Source organism: Triturus cristatus, chromosome 3_2 (assembly GCF_964204655.1).
Source record: "Triturus cristatus chromosome 3_2, aTriCri1.1, whole genome shotgun sequence".
Classification (NCBI taxonomy): domain Eukaryota; kingdom Metazoa; phylum Chordata; class Amphibia; order Caudata; family Salamandridae; genus Triturus; species Triturus cristatus.
Genome location: NC_140584.1, coordinates 262,377,838 through 262,395,263, shown reverse-complemented (window position 1 = coordinate 262,395,263; position 17,426 = coordinate 262,377,838). Strand labels below are relative to the sequence as shown.

Sequence of the window (17,426 nt, the reverse complement as noted above, 5' to 3'; positions counted from 1 at the left end):
GCCTCAGCCTGAAAAAAGTAAAGGTGAGACATCCTTACCTGTACAAGATTTGGCGATCCCATTCTCGTCGCCAAATCTTCTTGTACAGGTAAGGATGGGTCCACAACGATCAGGTAAGAAAGTATCTTTATTGAGCACAGAGCTGGCTACAAAACTGACCTTTCCTCAGTAGGTCAGCAACAACTGCGTTAAGTGCCCTGGTTCTTGTTATTTCTTCCTCCTGTGTAATCTTGTTTTTCCTCTTAAATTTAGTACATCGATAAGGACGCCTGGGTGAAAGCATGCAAATGGCCCCTTTTCGGAGGGCATGCCTGAAAGAACGTCGTGCATTTCCATGAATTGTATGGGAATTACATTAAAGGTAAGGGTTATGGTCTGGAACACTACAAGTATAAGATTGTGCGTCTCCAGCGTTTTTTGTATCATTATGCATTTGCCGCATATGCTACATAATCCTTCACCTGCTGCATAATCTGCAGATTCTTACAAAAAAAGTCTGCTTTAAGCTCAAACGGTTCAAAAGTCACTAAAAATGCAGTGACGCGCGTTGCTGCGCAGTTGAAGGCCCTTTGCAAAGGTTGAATTGTCACCTTTCTGCTGCTTATTGCTCTATTTGGGTGTTGTTAGAAATGGGGGCCTCTAGTTGGCAAGGACTTTCACCTTTGTCCAAATCGGGACCCTTCTTCCTAGTCAGTATAAGGGAGTTACACTCCTAAAATAACCCCTGCCCACCCCCTTGGTAGCTTGCCACGATTAGTCAGGCTTATCTTAGAGGCAGTGTGAAAAGCATTTGCACATAACCAACAGTAATACAGTGTAAGCACTACAAACGGACACCACACCAGTTTAGAAAAATATCCAATATTTTGATATACTTAAGACAAGACCAAAACGATAAAAATCCACAATACAGTACTTAAAAATCTTCAGTTATCAAAGTATCCTTGAAAAACAGTTCCATCCGAGCTATTACGGCGTCGTGAACAAACAAATCCAAACAGTTCTGGCTGACCGCAGCGGCGCGGGTCAGCTACGGTGTCTGGAGGACCCGCAAACAGTACCTTTCAGAAATGCAGGTCGTCGATGACCTCTCGTTGCCTCACGTGTTGCAGGTCGATCTCCTCTCTGATGGAATCAGGAGCGCTGGCGTCGGCAGGCATCGGGTGCTCCGGTGCGAAGTGCAGCGGTGCGGCATGCGGTGCCCTCAGGTTGCGATGCGAGCCGCGGCTCGGTGGCGGCATCAGATGATGTTGTCAGTGAGACCAGGGTCGCGGTGTGAGATGAAGGCAGTGCTCGTCATGGTGCTGGGAGGTCACGGTGCAGCAGCGTCGTCGTCGTCGCTGAAGCGCTGTCGTCGGCTGACGAACTGGAGTCAATGGCACCGGCGTCAGTAGGCCCAGGTTGCGGTGTGGGATGAGGGCGGTGCGTCGTGTAACTTTACGAGCGGTGCCCTCGAACCACGGTGCAAGCAGCGGCGTCGAGTCCGGCGTGGAGCGACGTCGTCAAGGATACCAAGGCATCGTCGTGAAGCAAGGCGGTGTGGAGTGCGGTGCCCACAGGTCGCGGTGGGAGCAGCGGCTCGGTGGCGGTGTCAGTAGGCATCGTCAGTGAGACCAGGGTCGTGGTGCGGTGGTGCGGCAGGGCCCTCTGCGGTGCCTTCGGGACACGGAGTCGGCAGCGGCGTCGTAGACGGCATCGAGCTTGAAGTCTTTGCTGTTCCTGAGACTTCTTGAACAGGGGGCAAGCTCTACCTCAAGCCCTTGGAGAAACTCACAAAAGTAGATTGCAGAAAGTTCAGTCCAGTCCTTTCACTGCCCAAGACAGAAGCATCCACTGCAGGCCAACACAGCAAAGCACACAGCAAAGTGATAGTTACTCCTCACAGATTCTCCAGCTCTTCTTCTTGGCAGTCTTCTTGATCCAAAAGAGTTCTAAAGTCTTGGGGTCTGGGCCCCAATATTTATACTAGCAAATCCTTTGTCCTCTGCAGGCAGAGGGTCCTGTACCTAGTTCCAACCAGTTCTGGGAGCATTCTGCCAGTGTGCACCTTCTTCCTTTGTCAGTGTAGGCCAGGGTCATCAGACAGCCCACAGGAGGTGGAGCCAGCATTGTGGAAGGCAGGAACAGCACTATTCAGACCCAGGTGCTACTCCTCCCACCCATCTACATGTAGATAGGTCTATTCAGCCCTGTGCTGACTCACCCTGTCTCCTGGAGTCTCCCCCGGCTCCTGTAACTCACAAAACAGACAGACAATACACAAGCTGGCAGAGGCAGGCTGGATGATTAGGTAAGAAAATACCTACTTTCTAAAAGTGGTATTTTCAAACACAGAATGTCAAAACCAACTTCACTAAAATATGTATTTTATCATCCTGAGTTCAGGCATACTGAACTCAAATTTCTACCATGTTCCCTGGGTCAGTTAGGATTATAGGATGTTATAATCAAACTGCCCATTCTGGCCTATGGGGAACAGGAATCCTTGCAATAGTGAAAAACGAAGTAGGCTGTATTTCACTGTCAGGACATGCCACACACACCAGGGCATGTCCTACCTTTCACATACAATGCACCCTGCCCACAGGGGTACCTTGGGCCTACCTTAGGGGTGACTAACATGTAGAAAAAGAAAGGTTTAGGGACTTGGAAGTGTGTGCACTTGCCAAGTCGACATGGCAACCCCAGGCTGCGCACAGGCTCTGCAATGGCAGGCCAGAGTTACACTATACGGGCTGTTTGCGTGGGTGGCACACTCCAGTGCTGTAGCCCGCCAACAGCATTTGATTTATAGGCCCTGGCACTCGCAGTGCACTTTACTAGGGACTGACGCATAAATCAAATAGGCCAATCATGGAAACACCATTTTATAACAGGAGCACTTGCACTTTACCACTGGACAGCAGTGAGAAAAGTGCGCAGAATCATTACACCAGCAAAAACAGACTCAAAACCGGGAAGTCAGAGAGCAAACACTCAGGGGAAACACGCCAAAAGATGCCAAGTCTAACAGGTGTTAAACTGGTACTAATGAGGTGCAACATATGCTAACCAGCAATGTTGTGCAAGTTTAATAAAAGATGCAAAAGCCCAGGGCATGGCCTTGGTTCCTGCCACATTGACCAATGTGCCCCTGAAATAGTAATTAATTTGAGCTGGTGTTTTATAGTGCAAGCACCGGCACTTCATTGTCAACACCAACACTTATGACAGTCTGCCACTTAGTGGTGCTGTTTGTGCAATTTAGAGATGAGCACAACAAGAGTTGTTTATTAATGTATTATATACATTAAAATGACTATCACCTATCACCCCAGCCCTTTCTATAGCTTGGGGGGCCTGAATAGTATGAATTCTCACACTTTGTAGGATGTTATGGTTAGCAGTTGTGTAGGTACTGTCATTGGCAGCACTGGTATGGGCAACAGTTGTTGCAAACTGCAATGGCCTCCTCAGAGGAGGCCCTGGCGCTTATGTTCTTTTACAATTTAAGCACCGCCTACCCACTTCCAACTTGGGGAGGTCAAATCTGGATCACTGGAGGTCAAAACAACAGTGAACTCCTTCACACGGGGAAGAGATGCACATGTGATGGGTTCTGGGAGGAGAGGTAACATTAGGGTGACCTACCGTCCCTAAATTTCACAGACCATCTGTCATTTCATTGCCAAGTCCATTATCCATCATAATTCTTTTTACGGACGCCGTTTGTCTGTAATTCTGGGGTTTGCAGGAATCTGCGATACCCCCTGTGAGAAGCCTCAGGAGTTGTACAGCACTCACTGTTGGGGGGCAGCTCGCATTTCTTTGAAGTGAAGAGGCTTCAACAGCCCCTCCCAGACCTTGCAGAGTGTCAGTTAGCCCCATTGTCACTCTTCCTGTGGCGGATTCACTCATACAGAATGACAATGGGCCATGCTGCTGTGTCAGTGTCTGCATTCTGCTTTGGAAAACAACAGCTTACAACTATGGTGGAATCCATAAGCTTTCAGAGACACGAGACATGCATAATTGAAGTGTCTTGCTAACATACTTAATAGTAAAATTCTGTCCAGTGTTCAGAAGGATGAATAATTAACAAACTAAATTCAACCTAAGTGCAACTGAAACAGGAGCCATGCTTTGGGGTTCCCGTGTGCTGCATTTTGAAATAGATGTCAAGGCTAATGGCAAAGACTTCTGTGTTCATTGCCAGCCTGCAATTATTATGCCACCATAAAAATGTAAATTTTACTCTGGTGATTAATGTATCTCTCCTTGAGAGATATCTTAGCTTTAACTGATCCCTTTAAAGTAGAGCAGAGGGATAATGTGCTATTGCAAAGTATAAAGTGTAACATGCACTTCAAATTTTTTTTTTAATGTAGATAGTTCAGTGGGTTCCTTTGGATAATATAAATATGTATTAGTAAGAACAACCCCCAAGCACTATGTTATGTTATAAACCCTGAGTTTGTATTTCTCCAGACCAAGCATTCTCAACATATTACTGGGGCAACTTAAATTATGCCATGTTGCGGCCGCTCTTTTTTCTCTCATAATTATTGATTGGTCGCATTTACAATATACCCATTATCTGTTGCATAATCTGCAAATTTTAACCGTAAAAAAAGTTTCTAGCTCAAATGCATCGAAAGTTACTAAAAGAGTGGTAAATTGTGTGCAGGCGAAGTAGAAGGCCCTTCAAAGGTCATCTACTGTTGCTTATTTATGTATTTAGTTGTTAAGCTAGTATTGATGAGGGAAAATCTTTGCTCAGACAGTATTACCAATTTACCATGTATTGAAATAAAAAAATAAAAAGTAATACTACAAAATATGTGCAGCATTATGCTGCATAATTTGCCTTTACTTCCGGTATAATTTAGTCAACACTGCCGCATAATTCCATTGACCCTGAGTATAATGCCTACCAGTATGAATGACTTGTAACTCCTACAATCTTGCAGCCCTCATTGCCTTAAGTAACATTTCCTCTACATTGACTTACACACTTCTGAGTTATTCTCTGTGAATAATATGTGTGCGATGTGCAGCGCTCTTAACACTACATTGGGATGTGTACCACTATAAAAGAATGCACATGGAAGAGGATATATGGAGAAAAGAGGGACACTGTTGAATGGTGGTAATGAGGGAAAACGTGGAGAATTAGGTCTTTGGGAGGCAGCACCAACAAAGATTGTCACACTGGGTGCAACCAGCAGTAAAGCCGGCCCTGCCAGGGGCGTAGTTATCATTCCTGTAGCCTAAGCAGTGCCCCAGGCCCTAAGACGAAAGCACTTCAGGAGCTGATTATGGCATGGACTAGAAATAAAGCATAGTCTATGAATAGAGAGATTTCATTTTATTACAATACCTGTTTCTGTACAGTTTTTATTTCAACATTTCCAGTTAATGCAGACCGAAGAGCACAATTAGAAAAGTCTAACATAACATGACCGGTGTGCACTAATCCCAAAATCGTCTAGTGCTGCACTGTAACCTGCCAGGCAAGTGCATCGTGCTGCAGCCTTGGATGGATTTTTTCCTCATTATCGGCTACCGCCACACCGGTGGTCTGACCGCCCTATTTTGAGTTTGCCAGTCAGACAGCCGCAGGCCCGCTGCAATTGCCGTGGAACCACTGATCCCCGGCAGAGTTGCAGCGGTGTGAGGCAGTAATATGCTGGTAGTGCAGCTGCGGCACTGCCAAGCATATTACGAGTTTCTTCACTGCCAGCATTTTCCTGGCAGTGAGCCGGCCATGAAAAGGCTGGCGGTGATGAACTGGTGCCTTAGGGCCACGGGGATGCATGCAGGGGGGGACATAGTGTGCCGTGCAGGAACTTGCTTTGATATTCCCATTGAGGTGCTATTTTAATAGACACTGCCAAGGGAACGCCAAAGGACTGCCCGCTAGATTAGAACTCGTAATCTGGCTGGCGGTGACCTTTTGGCAGTGTGGGAGTGGGGCGGTACGTGCTGCCCTGCTCCCACACCGCCAAAATCAGAATCAGGCACTATGTGTTCAAAAATTAAAGGGCATAAGTCAGGCTGTATATTCTGACACATTTCTGCTTATTCCTTTAACATGTGGATTGGTGTTTACAAAATTCTCTAACTTTGCAGTCAAAGACAGAATGGTAAAGTGGAGTACTTGAAAGTCTTGCTGTGGTGGTAAAGGGCTTGTGAAAACAAAGGCTGTAAGCTGTCAGTATTTTTGTAACACACAACAACTTTTAAATACCTGTAAATCAACTGTGCAAATGCTTCAAAACATATCAGCAGTTAGAAAACCACAAATAAAGCACTTGTTTGTTTGTAATTCTGACACTTTACTTGGTGATGTTCAAATGATACATATTTGCTAAAACCACATTTTGGCACATTATCATTTGTGCGCTATATAGTTTTATCACTAAAACTGCATGTTGTCCTTTTGCTTCCATGCAATGGAAAATGTTCTGTATGTAAACAACAGTGCTTCCTTCTGCCCAACAATAATGCCTCAACAAAGTATACAGTTTCTAGTCTGTAGCTCACTACTGTTCCTCAATGAGAATCTGCAGTATATAGCTCACAGAAATGAAATGGCCCAATCAGTATACTATTTCCCATATACAGGTAAAATAAGGAGGGGTGATATATGGCTGGCCAGGGCACTATGTAGTAATGCAAACTCCTATCTAACCTTTCTGGCCCACATTAATGGCATAACAATCAGCAGACTGCAGACAATTATAGCTCATGCAGGCTGGTGAATAACTCCTTTTTCCTGCCTCATGCTCCCAGCCGCGGTCGGTAGTTGGAGTAGCTGTTGTGCGGTGACGTGGGGAGGGGTAGCGGCAGGGTGGGGGGTAGTAAACTATGGATTACGGAGGTTTACAGGTAAGTAAACATATAAATTAATAAAACGAATTTCGTTGCGCGCACTGCATACCCAAATGCGATGCAGTACAAGCAACGAAATTCGTTTTATTAATTTATATGTTTACTTACCTGTAAACCTCCGTAATCCATAGTTTACTACCCCCACCCTGCCCCTCCCCCTCCCCACGTCACCGCCCAGCAGCTACTCCCACTAGCGACCGCGGCTGCATGCTCCTACTCTCACTCAAGACCTGTCTGCTGTAGGTCTTATTCATTACTCAGTACTGTACCAGCTCCTAAACCAGTCATCACTAGCTGAACAGACATGAAGCGATCCGACACATAAAGTTGGCCACTCAGAGGACTGTACTCTAGTCCAGCATTGCAGGACCCCATTAGCTACATTCTATATGTGCTGCCTTCCATCTGAAAATGACAATCAGATATGAGATGCTGGTAACAAAGCCCATCCGAGCAGATCTTCCAGACCACTTCTTTTACCAAACATGCCTGCTCAGTACCATAAACTGTAAACAAAATATCAAACTGGACAACCCAGCGCAGTAACCATATAAATAGATTATGATCATATGAAACACCACAAAAAGACCTGCAGAGTTGCTCAAAGCTGCAAGCATACCAAAAAAACATGAAGTTCAAGATTGTCTCAATCTAATATAAACTCATTTTGACTTGTACTTATGTTGATTGTCTATTTACTTACTTATATACTATTGCATGACCTCCTCTGATGTTTCTGTAAAATGTAACTTTTGTCTTGAATTTTGAGCTTCTGTCCTGAATTTTTGTCCTGAATTTGGACCCTTTGGCCTGAATTTTTACACTCACTGTCTTGAATTTACACCCATGCCAGTTGGTCACCCTAGGTTACATACGAAGAAGTAGTTTACAGAGCATTGAGATAAAGAAATTCATGTACTTGGGTGCCTGCCAGTGAAACAAGTATTAATATCACGATTAATAGGGCCAGCTGAATTTACCTTAATGTGGCTGAACGCCACCTTGTAAATAAGGCACCCTTTCAGGCTACACCTATCGTGAAAAAAGGTGGGCAATGGGTTTTGCGGTGGGCGTTTAGCAACAACAGCCATTGATTTTGACGCTGCTACCTATTTACAAGGGTGGAGTAAATAGGTGGCAGCACCAAAATTAAACAAACAGGGAAAACCTGGTCTTAGCATGGCAAAACGAGGAGAAATGCTATATTTCTCCACATTTTTGCTGTTTCTATGTGTTCTCTATTGTGCAGCACACATAGAAACAGCGAAACACCATAAATGATTGTTTATGTGCAGCTGCACTTAAACAATCAATTAAAAAAATTACGATTTGCAACTTCCATATGTGCTGCACTATGCAGCACACCTAGAAGTTTCAAAACGCCATTTGTGATTGTTTATGTTTTAAAAAAAAAAGATCACTTACCTGTCGGTCAGCCGGCTGGCCGTCTGCAACCTCTCTTCTGTCCTCCGCGTCCTCTTATGGGCTTCTGTGCAAGTAGGAAGCATCCAGGCTCCCCTAAGCCAATCACAACTCTTCAATGCAGTGTTGTGATTGATCTGAGCACCGTGGTTCGGCGCTCAGATGGGGACTGGGAGCCTGGTCATGTTCTCGGCCCAGGCTGTAATGCAGCATGAGTGGAGAACATGCAAAGTGGCATCACTGTTTGGCCGGCCCGAAACGACCAGCCAAACATTCATGCGCACTTAGGAGGGTACCACCACGCCTTCCCCTTGCCCCACAAAACTGCCTCAGCACGAAAAATAAAATGATAATAACAGCGTGTTATTATAATTTTATTTTTCCTTTTTTGCAGTGCTGAAAGGCAGTGGGACAACACTCCCCCACCTTAGCGGATGAGCCACCCCTGGTGTTTTAACAGGCGTAGTGAGAAGAGATAGCTTGAACAGTACATTAATTAGAGCCTGATTAAGTTTCTTCTCAAGTGATGAAACACAATAGACAAAGACGAAGGATGCTAGAAGGATTGGGAGTCACAATGCGCTGCTTATTGACAACCTGTTCGCTTGATGTCCGAGCAGGGTGGGGGTACTGTACCCCAGGCTGGCATTTACCATGAGCGAGCTGGGCCTAGGCCCACAGCACTAATTTTCTGAGGCGGCATGGGGCTGTGTGTATTAAGGTTATGCCAACAGCAGCGCCCTTCTTATCTTGCTCCAGCCTTGTCCTTGTCCCTGCTTGTTCGTTTCCGTCTTATTTACCAGTTTAAAGTGGTTTTAGTCCTTTATTACCTCTTTTCACCCTTTGATCCCTGCTGGCACACATCAACAAAACCATCACCTGCGTGAGGCAGCCAAGCTGTCAAAAATGTAAGTGAGCTGGGGGAGATCTAGGGATGTTTGTGTTCAGGGGCCAGTCCCTGCTCATCCAGGTACTGACTACTGTACACAAAAGGGACCCCCTGCTGCCTCATTTAATTCACTGTGATAAATCAAGGGGTAATAAACCATGTGTCAAGGAACACCAGGGTCTATGAATGTTGTACAAAGGCCCTCATACACTCTAACTAGTTGGTAGAAGTATATTTTGATTCTCAGCTTGAGGAAGTGAGGTGAGTGGTTTCATCATTGGGTCCTTTTCCGTCTGAGTTTCCCGTTCTCCAGGCTGTCAACTTTCCTCTTCCTGGAGGGAGACCATCTGGTTCTGTGATGGTCATGATTTTTACATGAACATTAGCGGAAAAAAGTGTGAAGTTAAAAATACCTCCTTTCCTGTAAAAAGTATTTTATTCATCAGGGAGGGGTAAGATTAAAAACAGAGACAGGTGCTGTAGTGGATGTGTAAGTGGTCCACTACACCTATATAGTATTGATATCAGTGGTCGACATGTTTCAGTTCTTAAATGTCTCTATAGATCGGCGGACCTTCATCGGGATCAAGGTAAAAGCGGTGTAAATTTAGACTGCTCTGTGGTAGGTAATTTGAAGTCACTTACCTATCTTCATCACTGGGTACATTGACTCAATTTGTGTCGTTGTTTTAGGTTAAGATACTACCTATAACTCAATAGGAGTTTTTTTTAAATATCCTGGGGGTGTAGGGGGAAGCTCTCGAAGCTGCTATTTACGCCTCATTCGTGTAGCTTGCTACCGTGACCCGGGATTGGCACTATCTTACAAAGCACGGGCTCTGACCGCACTATTCTGGACAGCGATCCAGCGAAGTGGTTGTTGTAAAGGCAATACAATCTGTGCTCTTCTTGTCCCCAGTCACATTCAGGCATTCCAGAATCAATCGCGTTGAGATCCACCTCCACTTTCAGGTGGATACTGCAGAAGGCCAACGCGGGAAGGACGTTCGTAGGCTCCCTCCCAGGGTATCCGCCAGTGAGCATGATGCTAATCTAAGCAGCATCATTTCCGCTACCACTTCCCCTAGATAGACCCTCACAGCCCCCACATAATCAGCAAATCTATCACTGCTGAAGACACATGTAGTATCTGTGTAGGAAGCGAGATAATGTTTGTTGAGTCACACAAGAACATCTGCAACTGCTCAATACAACAGCCCACTGTCAGATAAGATCCGCTCCTGCCTATGTCTAAAATAACCGCAATTTCGTGCCATCTGTCATCCTCTTCTCGTTCTTCTGGTGTGTCATAAGGGGCCTAATTAGGATGGGGGTTGTTTCTGAAGCAGCGCAGAGCCGACCCAGTGGCGTAACGTTAATTGAGAGGACCCCCCTGCAAGGTACTTGGAGGGGCCACCTCCGGACTCTTATCAAGAGCTCTCCGGCCGAAGTGCAGTGCTGCGGGGGCCCCTGGACCTTGGGCCCCCCCCGCACTGTGGGGGATGCGGGGTCTGTGTTACGCCCCTGAGCCAAGCGCCTGTTTTATGTGCCTGCAGGGTGTAAAGTGAATTAATTTAATGCAATATTTCTTTGAGTCACTGCTTTATCTTCAGACAGCGATGCTCAGAAAGATGCCAACCATGGGAACTGTTTCTAAGGTGTTATATTAGAAGCAACAACTCAAAGAATTATCAAGATAAATAAATTCACAGCAGGTGTATAAAATAGGTGCTCAGCTCTGCACCAGAAAAGCCAACTAAAATAGGGGCTGAGGGGCCGTATTACATATGTGGCGCAGTTTCCCTGTTTGTGCCACAGAGCACCTTTAAATAAGTGTGCCATATGCAAACAGGGAAAGAGCACAATATTGCTATGAATGCATTGTCCCCAGGGCAGCCTAAAACTCGTGCTGCTCAGGGGGCAGTGCATTCAAGTGAAATATAGAGCAGCTGCTTCAAAGCAGCTCTGTGTTTCACAGTGCAGGTGCAACTCGCTTGCACTTTTAATACTGGAAAGAGATCCCCTTGTTGGCTTGGGAAGTGAGTGACTGCACCCGCCTGTAAGATGATGCCTTTCTCCCCTCCATAGGGCTGCCTTTCGGAGGCACTCTGAAAGATTGCCACCTTTTGACTCCCGGATCCATAATATGGTCCAGGCACAGAGGCAAAGTGAACGCCCTCTAATGATAGCACTGGTGCTACATGTGCACCAGTACTATCTATATTACAGAAGGGGCCGCACAAGCCTCTGCCACCCATTCTGTAATACCAAAGTGCGACGGAGCGGACAAAGCGGGTGCAAATGCCTGTTGCCCCTCGAGCACTTTGTGTAAACCGGCCCCAGATGTCCTTGCTTGCACCTGGTGTGCTACGGTCATAGTTGGCAAATGCCCACCACCATGGTCCAAGAGGATGCCAGAATGTAACAAATTATCTTGTTGCTAGAGGAAAGAAAGCACACAAATGGTAGATGACCATTTTGCCTGGGACTTTAAAAATATTCACACCAAGGCTGCTAGGCACTGTTAAATAGCTAATGTCACCAGATTGACAAGATCAGTGTAGAAAGTGATCTTGGTCCATAACAACCAATGAGGCTGGCATACTGAGGAAATTGAAGATATAGATTTCATATCTATCTTGTCAGAATAAGAGCCAGAAATGTAATAAATGTATCAACGTTGGCCGTGCATAACCACCCGACTTAGCCACTCTATAGGATGGCAGAGCCTGTAAGATTGGCATTCTGGCTGAGAGTTTCGAACAAGGCCCATTGAAACGGATGGAAACAACTTAGACCAATGCATTTGGCCATAATAATGCACACTCTGTATGAAGACAGCATAGGGCAGTGAGGTCCTAGCCCCTGGTGTCCTTCATCCATCTTATGTCTTCACACCTTGTAGCGTACTTGTGTCGAAGGCGTGAATACACGGGTATTCTACTAGAACAGCCAGAGCCCTGCCTTAGCACCATGACCCGAGCTCGCATTGCTACTCTGCGATGAGTTTGAAGTAAGTATCTCCATCGAAGAGGAAGCATGGTTGGTCCTTCACCACAGCAATGATATTAGTGAGTGGGACATGAAATCAGCAGCCAGACCCTACTCCCAAATCTCTACACTCACCACAACTAACCTTCATCTTAAAAAAGTAGAATTTTGTTCTTGCACATTTCGGAGAAAGCTGCCAAGGGGAAGGGGCGGCGACTCCTCAACCTGCCAAGAAATGTGCAACTTCCCCTTTCCTTTTGTCTGTAAACCACAGCGCAGAAGGTGCTAACTCATGGGGCCTTTTCACTCATTTCCCAGAAGTAATTTAAAGTGCACATTTGTGCAAGTCATGAAGATCTAAAAATAAGATGAAAATGTTCTTCCTCTCTGCTAAATGAGTCAGACCCGGTGGGAACTGGGGCTTCAGGGTGGGACCTGCAGCTTCATGTGCCCTTTTGTAAATGATGCATTTTTTAACTAACACCTGGGGCCCGATTCACAAATCGCCCCCGTACCAGCTGCGGCCCGGGCAGGTAAGAGCGGTGGGGCCTGAGGGGGGATTTCGACGGATGGCGAGGAAAATGTAATTATTTATTTAATTTCCCCTCATCATCGTCTGTCGAAATCGCCCCCCCCCCCCCCCCCACCGGGCCCCACCACCCTTACCCGTACGGGCCACGGCGGCTCCGCACTTGTGACTTGAGACTCCCCATTGTGGAGATTCCGCCCCAAGTGCAGAGACTCCCCCACGACTGCGGGACCTCTGCCATGACTGCGGGACCTCCACCATGACTACGGGACCTCCACCATGACTGCGGGACCTCGGCCACGACTGCGGAACCTCGGCAATGACTGCGGGACCTCCACCATGACTGCGGGACCTCCACCATGACTGCGGGACCTCCACCACAACTGAGGAACCTCGGCCATGACTGCTGGACCTCCACCACAAGTGTGGAGGCCCTTTATGAATCAGGCCCCTGGTATCTCACCTGTGTGTATACTCAGCCGCTTCGAACAGTGGACTCCTTATTGAGCACAACTGTGAAATTATATTCACTGGGTGCCTTAGCTGTCTACACCTCCATATATTATATTCCCTGCACAAACCCACAAAGGTTAGTCCAATCTGTGACATTTTTGACCTGCATCATCACAGACCTATTAACTTAATGTTGCAAACATCTGTCTGTTCTCTAATTCGCAAACAAATTCAGCTATTTGCAAGTACTTCTAGAAAAATTCATTCAGTGGCGAACACCACCAAATCAATGTTTTCCTTTTAATCATCAGAGGCAAACCAATCACGGATCTAAGCTGGTAAATTAGTTGGATAGTCAAGTGTAACTACCAAAGGGACCTGTGTTTAATCTGAAATCAGTAAGATCTAACCTGCTATGTTGTCTCAGTCAGTTATCGTTTCGAGGGTCATAGGTTACTTATAACAGAATCCAGGTATAGCAGCCCCTGCTATTTACAGTCGTTAGGAACAAAAGCAAACATTGAACATGCAAAATATTATGAACAATTCAGTATAGGAACTATTCTTTGTGACTCCTCAAACTCTCCCACCAATAGCTGACCCTTGATGGTGATAGCACTCAGAACGATATTCGTAGGGTTCAATACTCAAAGAAAAGCTGTTGTACATCTAAGTGACCTACACATGTACAAATCAAGCATTTAGGAGTACAAATTCGACTTCACGCAGGTTTGGGGACACTTGAAAATGGCATTTTGTGGGTATTTTCACACTTTATAATAGTCACAGAAGGAGACCAGTTAAGGGCAGAAGTAAACCCATTCCACAGGACTTATTAAGCATTTCATTGTTGGTGCCGGGCGCACCTTTTAAAAGGTGCGCCTGGCGCACACAATGACAATGCGCACTATTACAATGTTTGTGTTGCCCCTAGGGCAGACGCAAACTCATGCTGTCCTGGGGGCAGTGCATTCATGTGAAAATACGGAGCGGCTGCAAGGGGATGTCTGGGGGTCCATAGGACCCCCTTTCTCCCCTTCAGTGGCCTCTTCTCACCTTATAGGTGACGCACTGTGAGTGCACCTTCTGAGAGCTTCTTTACCTCTGAGCCCGCGTCTGCAATATGGCGCAGGCGTGGAGGCAAAGGAATTCCCCCAATTGCGTAGGGCACGCCCCTATGCAAATGAGGGAATGTCCCATGAAGGTAGCGCTGGCGCTTCAAGTGCGCCAGAGCTATGGGTATTACTGAAGTGGACGCACAAGCGTCTGTACCCCCTTCTGTAATACCAAAGTGCCCCGTAGGCACGCAAAGTGAGCGCTAACACCCATTGCGCCCCGGGGCACTTAGTGTAATACGGCACCAGGATGGTAAAGGGGAAAAAGTTTGCCAAAATCAAGGGAGGTAGAATGGAAGGGGTTTCTTGATGATGAAAATATTTGCCCTGTGGAAACGAAAGACAAAATGCATTCACGCTTAATATTTTCTAATTGTTTGATCTAACTTTCTGTACTTCTCAATGTATATATATTAATACTTGTGTGTACTCATGGGAAGCTACAACAGTTGTAGTTTCCCACTCTTTCCCAGTAGTACACCTGGAATTCTTTGTGAATTCAATGAAAGTCGTAAATCTGAACTTAATGTAGAAGTTAGCCCACAGGAGCAAATTTCTGACTTTCTTTGCAGATGTCTTATAGACAATGACATTACCATTGACCTATAGGAAGGTAGGAGGAGGCTGAACTTTTTGCAGGCACAGGAAAAGCTGCAACTCGTGATGTCAAGGAAGTTGGCATAGTCATCATTGAAGCAGCCAATTTCAGGGCTGTGACACTGTAGTTTTTTTGTCTGGAAAGAGAATGAATGAATGAATATAAAAAGTATAAAGCGCGAACTTTGCCCAAGGGCGTCAAGGCGCTAACAGCAGAACAACATGCAAGCAGAAAAGGCACACTCAGACCAACATCTATGGGAACAGTCAGGTCTTTAACACCTTTCGAAAAAGAGTGCGTGATCGTTGTCCAGCAATTTCGTCAGGGAGAGAGGGCCACAGTTTGGCTGCAGCAATTGAAAAGGATCTCCCGCCCCATCTCATCCTTTTAAACCTAGGAACTGTAAGAAGATGCTTACTTGCTGACCTGAGATTCCTAGTAGGGGCATAGTGATGAAATAGAGCTTTAATGTCATCAGGACCCAGGCCATAATAAGCATTATGAGTGAGGCAGAGGGTTTTGAACATGATTCTGTGATCCATCGTGAGCCAGTGCAGAGAAAGAAGAGAGGCTGAGACTGAATGATGTTTGGGCAAGTCAATCACCAGCCTGGCAGCAGTATTTTGCACCAGCTGCAGGCGCAGCAGCTGTCCCTTGTTAATGCCCAGATAAAGGGCATTACAATAATCCAATCTGGACAGTATTAGAGCAATGACAACTTGTTTGCGTGCCGCGAGTGAAAGAAACTGCGAGATCTTCCTTAGAAGCCCTATTAGCCCGAAACAGGTAGCCACCGTCCTGCTAATCTGTAGATACAGGGACAGAGAATTGTCCACCAAGACTCCCAATTTTTTTCCTGGGAGACAGGGCTTGGGCAAGTGCCCAGAGATGTGGGCCACCACTCCCCGGACCAGATGTCCGCCTTGTCCCCAAAAATAAGAACCTCCGTCTTCTCGCCATTCAGTTTCAGCTAGTTTTGAACCATCCAAGACGAGACTGCTTGCATACAGTTTTTAAAATTGCAGGCAACGTCACTGATGTTATGAGTGATGGACACCATGATCTGCGTGTCATCCGCATATGACAACACATCCAGACCAAAAGATTTTACCACCTTTTGCTAGCGGGGCAACATAGATATTAAACAACGTGGGGCTCAAGGAAGAGCCCTGAGGCACACCACATAAAAGGGGGGTTGGATCCGAGTAGAAATTGCCCAATTTCACTGTTTGGGTCCGCTCACTAAGGAAAGAGGCGAGAAGTCCTAGAGCCGAGCCCCCAACACCTATCTCCCTGAGCCGTTCCACAAGTCTCAGTGGGGATAGGGTATCAAAAGCTGCGGTGAGATCGAGTAAGATTAGCAAGGTGGTATGACCTGCATCCACCTGTGTACGGATGTTATCAAACACCATGGTAAGCGCAGTTTCAGTGCTATGACTGCTTCTGAGCCCGTGTTGAGAACCGTCAAGAATTTGGTGGTCAGATGGGAATTCAAATGAGATTCTAAAATCTTTGCTGAACCGGCAGGAGGGAGATGGGACGATAATATTGGTTTGTGGCTAGTCTCTTGTAGTGTAGGAAGAACTAGCAATCAGCACTCAGGCATCACTCTTGCATGTTTAAAGGCCCAGACAATATAGGCATCAGTAAGGTGCTCAGCTTGACAGGGTGAGCTCTCAAAATGTTGGTAGCCTCCGGCACTACGTGCCTTGACTATCTTGCTCTACAGGAAGACCTACTTCAGCTGGGAAAAGGCGACCTTTCTAATTCCAGATGACCCTTTGGAAAAGAAGAATTTTCCTTATTTTTATTGTCTCTTCCATGCTGTTTCATCCTCTTTTCTTTTCTCTCTGGAGTGAGATTTGTATACCTTGTGTGTTAAAGTTTTCAAAGGGACCGGCAGTGACAAGGAGAGTGAGAGAGAAAGTTGAGCACTTAAATGGAATCCCATATGAGAAGTCCTGGCACATCTTGTGTTTATCCTCCTTATGTCTGGAGGCAGGTAGATAGATTCTACATGTTCCATTTGACAGTGCTTACCTTGACCCTGTTACATACTACTGGAAGAAACATTTAAGTTTCAAGCAAAACACTTTTTCAATGTATTTATTAGAGACTTTTAAAAAGCGCAATTGAGGATTACCTATCTCGATGTGAAGTGAATCAATCTGATGTTGTCCCAGGGGCAGAGCTGAAAAGAGAAACGGGCTAATGAAGTGGATGGAATACAATTCATGTTTTGTTCTAGTATTGTTTCTACAGCTGCTGGATGTATACCCATTGAGGATTCCCAAACTTAAAATATTCAAAGTAGGTACTGCAAAAAAGCACAGCTCAATTGTTCAGACATGAACACTTCTCTCCCACTGTGAAATTCCACACAGTCTTCCAGAGAAAGAGTGGTAAGACATCCGGGGGTTCTGTTTAAAAATGACATATGGGGTACGACAGTAACTAGAAAGGGGTTTCCAAATACATCAGGGGGTACTACCTTCATGCCCTTTAGAAGGCTTTACCCACCCAGCCGCAAAAGTTGGAGACCTGGTGGGTAGGTCG

The 17,426-nt window shown here is 45.9% G+C and overlaps 1 protein-coding gene across 4 annotated transcripts in view; it reads right to left on the bottom strand.

Annotated features, from left to right (window-relative positions):
- The window catches only part of LOC146857087 (lysosomal-associated transmembrane protein 5-like), a 153,930-nt gene that overhangs the window by 117,639 nt on the left and 18,865 nt on the right, over positions 1-17,426 (bottom strand). For 2 of the 4 annotated variants that reach the window (XM_085647590.1, XM_085647591.1), the window contains exon 2: positions 17,014-17,061. The exons of the other annotated variants lie outside the window; for them this stretch is intronic. The gene's annotated coding sequence lies outside the window, so the exon portion shown is untranslated. The remainder of the gene's footprint in view (positions 1-17,013; positions 17,062-17,426) is intronic. 4 annotated transcript variants of the gene reach the window in all.